Source organism: Mobula birostris, chromosome 13, assembly GCF_030028105.1.
Source record: "Mobula birostris isolate sMobBir1 chromosome 13, sMobBir1.hap1, whole genome shotgun sequence".
NCBI classification, from domain to species: domain Eukaryota; kingdom Metazoa; phylum Chordata; class Chondrichthyes; order Myliobatiformes; family Myliobatidae; genus Mobula; species Mobula birostris.
Genome location: NC_092382.1, coordinates 86,969,474 through 86,981,753, shown reverse-complemented (window position 1 = coordinate 86,981,753; position 12,280 = coordinate 86,969,474). Strand labels below are relative to the sequence as shown.

Below are 12,280 nucleotides of genomic sequence, written 5' to 3'. Positions count from 1 at the left end.
ACGCCGGTTTCGAGGAAAAACGACAGGCGTCCACACTAAGCGTTTTTCAAAATATCTCCGTCCACATTAGGCGGATATTTGGGTGAATCTCCTCCTACTGGGCATGCGCAGGACACACAGAAAACAAGCGAAGAGGAAACGATATACTTAGTGCGCGTTTGTCCAGTTACAGAGTAGAAAACCTTTAATTGAATTGCTCTTGGCTGTCGTGCAGGAGGACTTAAAACTTTAAAAAAAAACAAATACTGGAGCGTATGGAGGCAACCGACAGGGAGTTCACGGACAGTATGACCCAGCTGACGACGAACATTGAAAAACTGACTAACTCTGTTGCATTAATAAAGCACCTTGTTAAATGTATAAAACGTCTGCATCAGCGTTATCTTGTATTTCCATACAATGTTACATTAGGCTGTTACACATCTATTGTCAGAGGAGTACTTGCATAAATAGGTAAACCACCTTCATACAAGCAAGGACAGAAAACAGGGCGAAGTGAGTATACTTATTCACTTCTTCACTTCGTTGTTAAAACAACGAACATCTGTTCCGGCACGTCATGACAGCGTTTTTAAATAGTCAAAAAAGATCACTTTACAATTTAACTCTCACGCCGTTCACACCGGCTGCGCGTTATAACAGCTTGCGCAGTACCAAGCAGAAGCAGAAAAAAGCATTGCTGTTGCGGTGCTGTCATGACAGCGTTTTAAAATATCTCCGTTTACCCCGTACACACTACGCCGGATATTAAGCGTTTTCAGATTTATTCACTCTGGAGAGTGTTTTCGAAAATCTCCGTTTTCGGGGGCTGAAAACACCGCTTCAGTGTGGACTGGAGGACAAAACGAAGAGAAAAAGCTTCGTTTTCAAAATTATCCGGCGTAGTGTGGACGTACCCTTATAAGTATTGTCTATAACTCTTAAGTAGCGATTGCCTTTGTGTTTAGCATATAAATATCGAGCCCACATTCAACTAGCAGACCTTTCTGCGGAAAGCGTCTCCGTCCATAGGATGCCCACAGTACCTTGTTGTGTCGAATAAAGAAGCTGCTTTGTATCTACCAGTGACTCTGTCTCTCCGGCAATTTCATCCACGTTACACTCCCAGTTACCGCAGATCGTAATGCGAGACTGAAGCCTTTTCTATTTATTTGTGTTCCTCAGTTCAGTTAAGTTTCCCTCTGAAGTTCCAAAGCAGAAGCTCAGTCTATCTAACATTTCCACACAATTAAAATGGGGAATTTGTTAACTCTTATCACGTACTGAGCGACAGTGAAAATCTTGCCTGACATACCATCCACACAGATCAATACACTACCATGGTACATTGAGCTGATAGACGACAAAACAATAAATGTAACAAAGCATTATGGCTGCAGAGAAAGTGCAGTGCAGATAGACATATGGTGCAGGGTCACGTCGAGTTACATTGTGAGGTCGAGTCCATTTTATCGGACTGGAGACCATTCATTCAGTTTATAACCACAGACAGGAAGCCGTCCTTGAGCCTGGTGGTACGCGTTTTAAGGCTTTTGTATCTCTTCCCCGATGGGGGAGAGGGTTTGCAGCAAGAATGTCCAGGTTGTGAGGATCTTTGAGTACACGGCCTGCTTTTCCGAGACAGGGGAAGTGTAGGAAGAGTCCATGGAGGGGAGGCTTGTTTCTCTGATGTTCTCTGCTCTCCAAAGCTCTCTGCAGTTCCTTGCAGTCATGGGCAGAGCAGTAGCCATACGAAGTCGTGAAGTATCGACAAGAAGCTCAGAAACCTCGGCCTTCACCCTGCCTTGTGTAGCTGGATCCTGGACTTCCTGTCAGATCGCCGGCAGGTGGTAAGAGTGGGTTCCCTCACCTCTGTCTCTCTGACCCTCAGCACACATACCCCACAGGGTTGTCTCCTTCACTCTCTGTGCACCCATGACTTGTGTAGACACCCACAGCTCCAATCTGCTAATTAAATTCGCTGACGACACCACATTGATTGGCCTAATCTCAAATAATAACGAGGCAGCCTACAGAGAAGAAGTCATCACCCCGACACAGTGGTGTCAAGAAAACAACCTCTCCCTCATGGTGACAAAAACAAAGGTAGTGGACTACAGGAGGAATGGAGACAGGAACCAAATTCAACATTTCCAAGTCTGTTATTGACACAAGATGCACATTTTAATATTGATCACGACACAATGTATTTTATATATTGTTAATGACATAAAACGTATTTATAGATTGTTACTGACAGAGCATCGTATATTTTGTGTTCGGTGTGTTATCTGCATGTACTTGCCTGTGATGCTGCCACAAGTCAGTGTTTCTCTGTACCTGCACCTTCCCGTACTTGTGCACTTGGCAATAAATTCAACAGGACCTGAGAAATCTCAGTGAGATTTGATTACTGATGATCATCTTGGCTGCTCGGTTGGTCGAATGTATGAGACAGTACACTGTAAATTGCAAAACGCTGAACAGTGTTGATGATCAGAGGGATCTTAGACTCCAAGTTCATCCCTCCCTGAAAGAGACTGCACAGATTGATCGGGTGGTTAAGAAGGCAAATGGCGTGGTTGTCTTTATTAGTTGAAGCACTGAGTTGAAAAGTCGGGAAGTTGTGTTGCGGCTGTTGCGAGCCTGCGGTCGGACTGTGACTGTGTCTTTAAGAGCGCCGGAGTGAGGAGGCGGGACTATGACGTCAGTCACAGGCTGACGGCGCTGACTGTGGATTTAACCATAAGAGAGAGAGAGCGATCTGCAGACAGGCAGTCGGCCAGTCTAAAGAAAGAGAGAGAGAGAGATAGAGATAGAGAGAGAGAGAGATAGAGAGAGAGAGAGAGAGATAGAGAGAGAGAGAGAGAGAGAAAGAAAAAGAAAAAGCTGATAGCTTCAGTTTGTCGCAGCTGAGGCTCGGAACTCTCCTATGCCCACAAGAGTGAGTTGATCATCAGTACGCGGAACCACAACGAATGTGTGTGGCTATCACTTCGTATAATCCATAGGAGTGGATTTTGGAATATCTTGGGGGACCGCTTGTGTTAACCCTTGCCTGGGTATGTTGTGTGGTAACACCTGTAAAACGGTATTCCTGTGACAGGTCACTTTCGCTGATAACTCGTATGTGACTTTGTCGAGGGCGCAGAGGAGGTTTGCCAGGATGCTGTCTGGATTAGAGGGCATAAACTATAACGAGAGGTTGGACAAACTTGTGCTGTTTTCTCCAGAGCGGCGCAGGCTGGGTTGAGACTGGATAGACGTTTATAAGATTACGAGAGGTAGAGATAGAGTAGACCGACGATATATTTTTCCTGGGGTTGAAATGTCTAATACATTTAAGATGAGAGGAGATGTGAGTCAGAGAGGAAGTCAGGGAGTGGGAGGGAGGAGTGAGGGGGAGATTTGTTCACCGGAAGGAGAAATCGATATTCATGCCATCAGGTTGGAGGGTACTCAGACGGAATATGAGGCGCTGATCCTGGACCCTGAGGGTGGCCTCATCTTGGCACAAGAGGAGGCGATGGGTTGACACGTCGGAACGGGAATGGGAATCGGAATGAAAATGTTTGGACACCGGGAAGTCCCGCTCGGAGCAGATAGTTCAAAGGTTAATTTATTATCAAAGCAAGTATCCATTAACAACTCTGAGTTTTTTTTCTTCTCCTCCAGAGAGTCACGAAACAAACAAAGAACATGAAAGTCGTTCAGAGAGAAAAAAATCAAACTCCCACCCCAACTCCGTATAAAAAGGATCCCGATCATCAACCCCCAAAACCCACCCCTCCCACAAAAGGGAACAATAACATCGATCCCCCCGAAAAAACAACCCGACCCCGCACAACTGCGGAGGAGCCGGTGTCACCGGTGTAGAGGAGCCGCATCGGGAGCAGCGGACACAACGGGCGACCCCGGAAGATTCACAGGTGAAGGGTCGCCTCACCCGGAAGGATGTTTGGACAACGGGGAGAGTTCGGCCGTCCGGCCCTTTCACTGTGACCCCCGAACTCCACATCAAATCCGTCCAAACGAATCTGGGTGAACTTTAATGACCAATAAATATAATTCCTCTCTTTGATCAGCTGTCTGAATGATCCCCTGACTCTGAGAGGAAGGGGTATCTATGATCCACATTGTCGGGGTGTTGAGTTTACCAGGAGACAGAGACTGCAGGGACGGGAGGTTTTCTGGTCACTAATACACTGTGTGTGGACCCCGCTGGCAATTCTGGTGTTGTGACCCGAATCGAGACAAACACCACGCTGCCCACTCCACCAACAACACGGCACAGCCGGACACATAACAGGGGACTTTACATCTCACAACACTGGATTCAGTGATGAAACCCGTGATTAATGTTGTTGTCCCACTGAAATCATAAGAAACGTCCATTCAGGTGCTTTCAAATGCAAGCGGACCCGCTTGACGTCACACATGGTTTCCCTTCGCGCGTATCTGACGTCACACACGCGCGGCTCTGCTCGCGCTGAGGCGGTTTAACGGCTGAGCTACCGACCACGAGACCCCACCACCCCGCACGTCCGCTGCGCTGTATTCATTGGCCCGAGGCGATGTCAATCACTGGTTACAACCAATAGTGGTGGCGGACCGGCCGAGAGGGCGTTACCCCGCTGACTCCGTCGCCTGTCCGAGTGTCACACTCCACATGAGAGCGGAACAAATCCCAAAGTAAATGTCCGCTTTCTGATTTATTTCCATTTCCCTCCGAGGGAAGTTGGGGCGTTTGTGAAGCGTCTCCTGCGGCCGGAGTCTGATGTATCGCTGAGAGGTAGGAGGAGACCGCTCGGCCCGTCGGTTTGATGCCGGTTCCCCGGGGAGGGAGAGGATGAAGACGGTGAGAGAGGGGGCGGACAGGATGTTTGTCCCGGTGGGGACAGGAGGGGCTCATCTGTGGAAATGTCTGAGCCCACGGTGGTGGCGATTCACCACATTGGGGGGCAAACACCGGCAGACTGTTGCCCTGCAAGCGGGGACAGGACTGGAGTTGGGAGGGTGGGTGAGGAGAGGAGATTTCGGGTAGTTGGGGTAAGATCTGGAAAGATGATTGCTGATGCCTCCACATCCCTTCAGCCACTTCTTTCAGATCTCTGGGGTGTTCACCATCTGATCCAGGTGATCTATTTACCTTCAGACCATCTCTGTTTCCCAAGAAACTTCTCCCGAGTAACGCAATTTTACACAATCCCAATCTTCTCATAGAGTAATTTTTGCTCTATGCTCTCTCTTTGGTTTTTATGTTTGATTTCTCTTATCAGCCACGGTTTTGTCACCTCACCTTCAGAATACTACTTCCTCTCTCTGATGTGTCTATCCTGTGCCTTGCACATTGCTTTCAGAAATTCCAGCCATTGCTGCTCTGTTTTCATCCCTGCCCGTGTTCTTTTTAAATCAATTTTGACCAATTCTGCTCTCAGGCCTCTGTAATTCTCTTTATTCCACACCTGACTTTAGCTTCTCCTTCTCTAATGTCAGGGTGAATTTGATCATATAAAGATCACTGCCCCTAAGCGTTCTTTGAACTTAAGTGACCGAATTAATTCCGCTTCATTACAACACCCAATCCAGAATAGCTGATCCCCAAGTGGGCTCAAACACCAGCTGCTCTAAAAAAGCATCTTGTTGGCATTCTAGGAATTCCTCCTCTTGAGACCAACACCATCCTAATTGTCCTAATCACCTGCATGACAATCCCCCATGACTGTTGTAATATTGCCCTTTTCGCATGCATTTTCTATCTCCCATTGTAATTTGTGGATCATATACTTACTACTGTTTGGAGGTCTCCATACAATTCCCATCAGGGATATTTTTTACATTTGCTGTTCCTTAATTGTACCCACAGATTCTACACCTTCTGACTTTATGCCACCTCTTTCTAATGATTTTATTTAATATTTTACCAACAGAGCCACACAACCCCACTACCGGCTTGTTCTTGGCTTGTTCTTTCAAGAAAGATGTAAGTATCTGGGAAACAAGAGGACCTGCAGATGTGAGAAATCTAGAGAACTACACACAAAGTGCTGGAGGAGCTTAGCATGTCAGGCAGCATCTATGGATGGCAATCAACATTTCGGGCCAAGACCCTTCATCAGGACTCTTGATACCGACATATCTAAATAGGGAAAACCTTTGACAAAATTTAGTTCAAGGCATAAAAATAACCTGCCAAACAGAGCTCAATAGTTAACAAATACAACAAAGGCAATAAACACTTTCATCAATATCGACATTGACTTTTTTTTAATATAAAATATATCTTGGTCCCATTGCAATCAGGAAAATTAACAAAGATAAAGAACTGAAATGACAGCTTTAGAAAAGACTATTTACACTCAGACCCACTTAGGTTAACACTACCTTGGACAGGAGGAGGAAGGGGAATCACACACATGAAAAAAAAAAATCACACAACAGTCAGATAAAACTTCTACGTATATATTTTCATCAAAAATGAACGGGATTCAGCACTCCAGGTGTGTCTATGCCATCGTGATAAGAAATACAGACCAGAAAACTTCAATGAGATACTAATTCAGATAAATGAATCATCACTATGGAAGAAAACATTAACCAGCTGAATGAGTATGACCCTCCATGGGAGACATCCCAACGATCTGAGCAGACGAGATGGTGACAAGGAAGCATCGAGCACCTGACTGAGAGTTGGAGACCTCTTCCCAGAAACACAGGGGTTCCTTCCAGAAATACAGGACAAGGTGGTTAACAAAAGGAAAAAAAAACAAAAATACATGAAATACACACAAACAAGGCAGTAAATGCAGAAAATGCCAAGAGAAACCAGACACAATCCAACACATCTCAGGATCCTGCAGCAGTTGAACTCAATCTGATTAATTACAAAGGTATAATCAAGTGGCAAATATCATTCACCAAAACCTTGCGTTGAAATACAAACTCATGAATGCCCTCCATCACTTCATTACAGCACCATAAATTCGAGCCTGATCCAGTTTTACAGTCAAAATCTTACAAATTATATGATAATCAATACATTATTTCAGAGAGGACAATCCACAATACCATTCAAATATTACAGGATAAACAAGCAGGAATAGCTCCCCCAATAGATATAACCATTCCAAACACACATTTTTCTTGACCAGTGGAGCACCTCACCACAGATATTGTTTGTGTCATCAGTCAGAAAACAGAAAAATTTTCTCTGTCAGCTTCCAAATGTTGCGACTCTGTCCTTCGTTGCCACACCCCGCTGCTGATTCCCTTCTCCTCATCATACGTTCTTACCCTGACCATCGTCCAGAGCCCCAAACTCTGCCCCGTGCAGACCCGCCTCTGGTTTCTGACCCTGCTCCATTGAACATCCAACTAATGGTTTCCCATTCTGCTTTCAGTCTTTAAAGGACAGTGGTGTTTTCTAACAACCCTTTAGAAGCAGGGAAAATGACCCATAATGTGGAAATGAGTCATGATTAAGGAGGTTAACTACCAATGTCATTCTTCCTCAGTCCAGAGGTTAGAGGGGCGAAGAACATCTCAGACAGAACTGCAGTCAGCTTGACTTCTTCAGTCTGCAGAAAATTCAAGGGAAACCTCTTCACCCACACAGTGGTGACTGTTTGGAACCCATCAGCACAGGGAGAGCGAGAGGGGAACCACAGGGGTGGAATTTAAAGGACTGTCATGGAACAGAATCACTGGCAGGGTCCAGCCGGCCTGAGTTGACTCTCTACTGTACACTAAGTGTGTCATAAATTCACTAAGTACCGAAGACAGAGTTTAAAATAGAACTGATTTATATGTCTCAGATCCAGAATGTTCAACTCCAGTCCCATTAAAGGTGAATATGCAGCAGAAGAAACTCCTCCCATGTCCAGTGACCAGGGTGCAGAACTGGGTGTGGTGAGCAGCAGCAATAATTGCAGAGTTCAGCACCAACAGTCACTCTCGAAATTGCATTCAGCGACAGTGATGGACAAATATCCAGCATGAAGCTTATTGAAACTTCCTCCCAGTGTGAACCCGGTAGTGTGCCACAAGGTTAGATGACTGAGTGAATCCCTTCCCACAATGAGAGCAGGTGAACGGCCTCTCCCCAGTGTGAACTCTCTGGTGACTCTGTAGGTGGGTTGACTGAATGTCTTCCCGCAGTCTGAGCAGGTGAATGGCCTCTCCCCAGTGTGAACTCGCTGGTGTCTCTGTAGGGTGGATGACTTGAGTGAATCCTTTCCCACAGACTGAGCAGGTGAACGGCTTCTCCCCAGTGTGAACTCGTTGGTGACTCTGTAGGTCGGATGACTGGGCAAATGTCTTCCCACAGACTGAGCAGGTGAACGGCCTCTCCCCGGTGTGAACCGACTGGTGTCTCCATAGGTCAGGTAATAAAGTGAATCCTTTCCCACAGTATGGGCAGGTGATCGGCTTCTCCCCAGTGTGAACTCGCTGGTGTGCCAGCAGATCAGATGAACGAGTGAATCCCTTCCCACAGTCTGAGCAGGTGAACGGCTTCTCCCCAGTGTGAACTCGCTGGTGTGCCAGCAGTCCCAATGACTGAGTGAATCCCTTCCCACAGTCTGAGCAGGTGAACGGCCTCTTTCCAGTATGAACTCGCTGGTGACTCTGTAGGTGATGTAATAAAGTGAATCCCTTTCCACAGTCCGAGCAGGTGAACGTTCTCTCTCCAGTGTGAACACGCTGGGGTACCAATAGTCCAGATGACTGAGTGAATCCCTTCCCACAGTCTGAGCAGGTGAACGGCCTCTCTCCAGTGTGAACTCGCTGATGACTCTATAGGGTGGATGACTTAGTGAATCCCTTTCCACAGTCTGAGCAGGTGAACGGCTGCTCCCCGGTGTGAACTCGCTCGTGTGCCATTAGGTCAGATGACCGAAGTGAATCCTTCCCCACAAATTCAGCAGATGACCAGCCTTTGCCCAGTTAGAACTGACTGGTGTGTCCACAGGTTGGAAGACCAACTGAATCCCTTCTCACGCACAGAACAGGCAAATGGCCTTGCTCAGTGTGAACTTACTGATGTACCTTCAGTTGAGATGAACGAGTGAATCCATTCCCACAGTCTGAGCAGGGGAATGGCCTCTCCCCTATGTAAACTGACGGACGTGCCAGTTGGTCAGATGATCGAGTGAATCCCTCCCCACAGTCTGAGCAGGAAGGATGATCGAGTGAATCCCTTGCTCCACTTCTTAAATATCTGGCCAAAGGCAGCAAAACTGGCGTGCTGTGTTCGAGATTCCCGGAGACAAATTTCTAGTCATTTTTAACCTGTAAAAAGATTTACAAAATCCATCAATGGCTGAAGGACAACATTTCAGATGAGATCACTTCAGTCGCTAATGCGTGAACTGACATCACACTGTTACAGTGAGGTTCAACCCAAGTTGGAGAGAGAAATCATCTTCTAACTGGGCACAGTGCTGGTATCTGAAATGACCATCAAACTCTCTTATGCTCTTCCTGTCTCTATAGGAATGGGGCATTTCTGCCATCTCCAATCTGTCACCTGGCTCAGTTTGACTCTCTCCATTGGTATTATTCCCTGTTCCCACTGAGCTGCATCGGTTCCTGGCCCCAGTAACTGAAACATTCTCACACAAATAGCCCTTGTTGACGTGCAGCTGGGATTTTCTTGTATGTACTATTAATTTAAAGTGCCACAGTTTTAACGCCATGTAAATATCTCCTACTCAGATGTATGGTTGGTCTGCACAGCTGTTAAAAGGAATTAGAGTGAATATTAGTATTATTTAAGGTTCTTGTCAGAGTCATTGAAAAGTACAACACAGAAACAGACTCTTTGGCCCATCTAGTTGGTGCCAAGCTATTTAAACTTTCTACTCCCATACCCCTACCATCCAGGTACCTATACAAACCCTTAACATGTTGCAATCGAGCTCGCATGCACCATTTGTGCTGGCTGCTCTCTCCACACCCAGATGACCGTCTGTGTTAAGAAGTTTCCCCTCATTTTCCCCTTAACATTTCACCTTTCACCCTTAACCCATGGCCTCTGGTTATAGTCCTACCCAATCTCAGTGGTAAAAGCCAGCTTGCATTTACCCTATCTATACCCCTCTTAATTGTGGTTTACCTCCAGCAAATCTCCCCTCAATCTTCGATGTTCCAAGGAATAAAGTCCTGACCTGTTCAATCTTTCCTTATAACCCAAGTCCTCCAGACCTGACAACATCGTTGTGAATTTTCTCTGAACTCTTTCAAACTCTTTTACATCTTTCCTGTAGGTTGGTGACCAAAACTGCACACAATACTACAAATTAGGTCTCACCAATGTCTTGTACAACATCAACATAACATCCATCTCCTGTACTCAGTACATTGGTTTATGAAGGCCAATGTGCCAAAATCTTTCTTTCCGTCCCTATCCACCTGTGACACCAGTGTCAGTGAAATATAGACCTGCATTCCCAGATCCCTTTCTTCAACAACACTCCTCAGTGCCCTACCAGTCACTGTGTAAGACCTACACTGGTAGGTCCTACCAAAGTACAATACTTCGCACTTGTCTGCATTAAATTCTTTTTTCCATTTCTCAAGCCATTTTTCCAGCTGGTCCAGTTCACACTGCAAGCCGTGATAGTCTTCCCGCAGTCCGCTGAATCCCCAGTCTTGGTTTCATCCATAAATCTGCTGATCCAGCTAACCATGTTATCATCCCGATATCTGAAACAGATGACAAACAACAACAGATCCAGCACTGATCCCTGTGGCACACCACTAGTCACAGTCCTCTGGTCAGAGAGGCAACCATCTGCTACCACACTCTGGCTTCTCCCAAAACCAGTGTCTCATTCAGTTTACTATCTGATCTTGAGTGCTGACTGACTGAATCTTCTTGACCAACCTCCCATATGAGACTTTAACTTCACTGTCTTGCCTTCATCCACTTTCCTGATAACATTCTCGAGAGACTCTATAAGATTGGTTAGACATGACCTACCATGCACAAAGCCATGCTGCCTATCCTTAATCAGAACACATCTATTCAAATACTTATATATACGGTTTCTGCACATATGTTCCAATAACTTTCCCACTACTGATGTCAAGCTCACCAATGTAAGATTTCCTCGTTTATTTTTAGAGCCTTTTTTGAACAGTGGAACAACATTGGCTATCCTTCAATCCTCCAGTCCATCACCTGTCACTGAGAATGATTTAAATATCTGTGCTTGGGCCCCGACAGTTTCTGCACTTGTCTTCCGCAGAGTCCCAGGGAACAACTTGTCAAACCCTGGGGATTTATCTACGTTAATTTGCCTTAAGGCAGCAAACACCTCCACTTCTGTTACCTGTACAGGGTCCATGAAGTTGATCCTGCTTTGCCTCACCTCTATAAGACTCTGTGACCATCTCCTGAGTAAATACAGATGCAAAAATAATATTTAAATTCTCCCCCATCTATTTTGTCTCCTCATATGGATTACCATTCTGATCTTCCAGAGGACTATTTTTTTTCCCGTGCAGTCTTTTTGCTCTTAACATATCTGCAGAATCCCTGAGGATTCTCCTTCACCTTGTCTGCTGGGACAACTTCATGCCTTCTTTTATTTCTTTCGTAAGTGTTCACTTGAATTTCCTGTATTTCATAAGTACCCCATTTGTTCCTATTTACCTGTATCTGGTATGCACCTCCTTTTTATTGATCTGGGAGATGACAGCCAAAGGGGTGACAGAGCTGCACGGTGGGAGGTGGGGGTAGGGGGGTTAAACTGAAGTTGCAGGGAGAATGGGAGCCTGAATAACAGAACAGATAGTGAAGGAGTTGTGGAGATAGATGTTGCTCATTCCTCAGACAAAGTCAGGAATGAAAACGTTGAGCATGGTGCAGTGAATATGCTGAGCCCTGTATATTTCAATATAAGGAGCAGCGTAGGAAAAGCTGATCTGTTCAGTACATCGATCAACACCTGCAATTATGACACTAGGATCTGGCAACTGTGGACTGGGACAACAACAGACAGGATCTCCCAGTAGCCACCCACCTCAACTCTGCTTCTCACTCCCATTCAGATATGTCCATATATGGCCTCCTCTACTGCCATGATGAGGCTAAACTCAGGTTGGAGGAGTAACACCTCATATAACGTCTAGGTAGTCTCCAGCCCCTTGGTACGAACATAGAATCCTCCAACTTCCTATAATTCCGTCCTCCTCCTTTCCTCTATCCCTATGTCACTCTGCCCCTTCCCACAGCTGCCCACCACCTCCCTCATGGTTCCACCTCCTTCCACTATCCATTGTGTTTTCCCCTATTCCT

The 12,280-nt window shown here is 45.9% G+C and overlaps 1 pseudogene; it reads right to left on the bottom strand.

Annotated features, from left to right (window-relative positions):
- LOC140207097 (uncharacterized) overlaps positions 1-12,272 on the bottom strand; it is a 31,868-nt pseudogene extending 19,596 nt beyond the window's left edge.
- Positions 12,273-12,280: the final 8 nt, after the last annotated feature.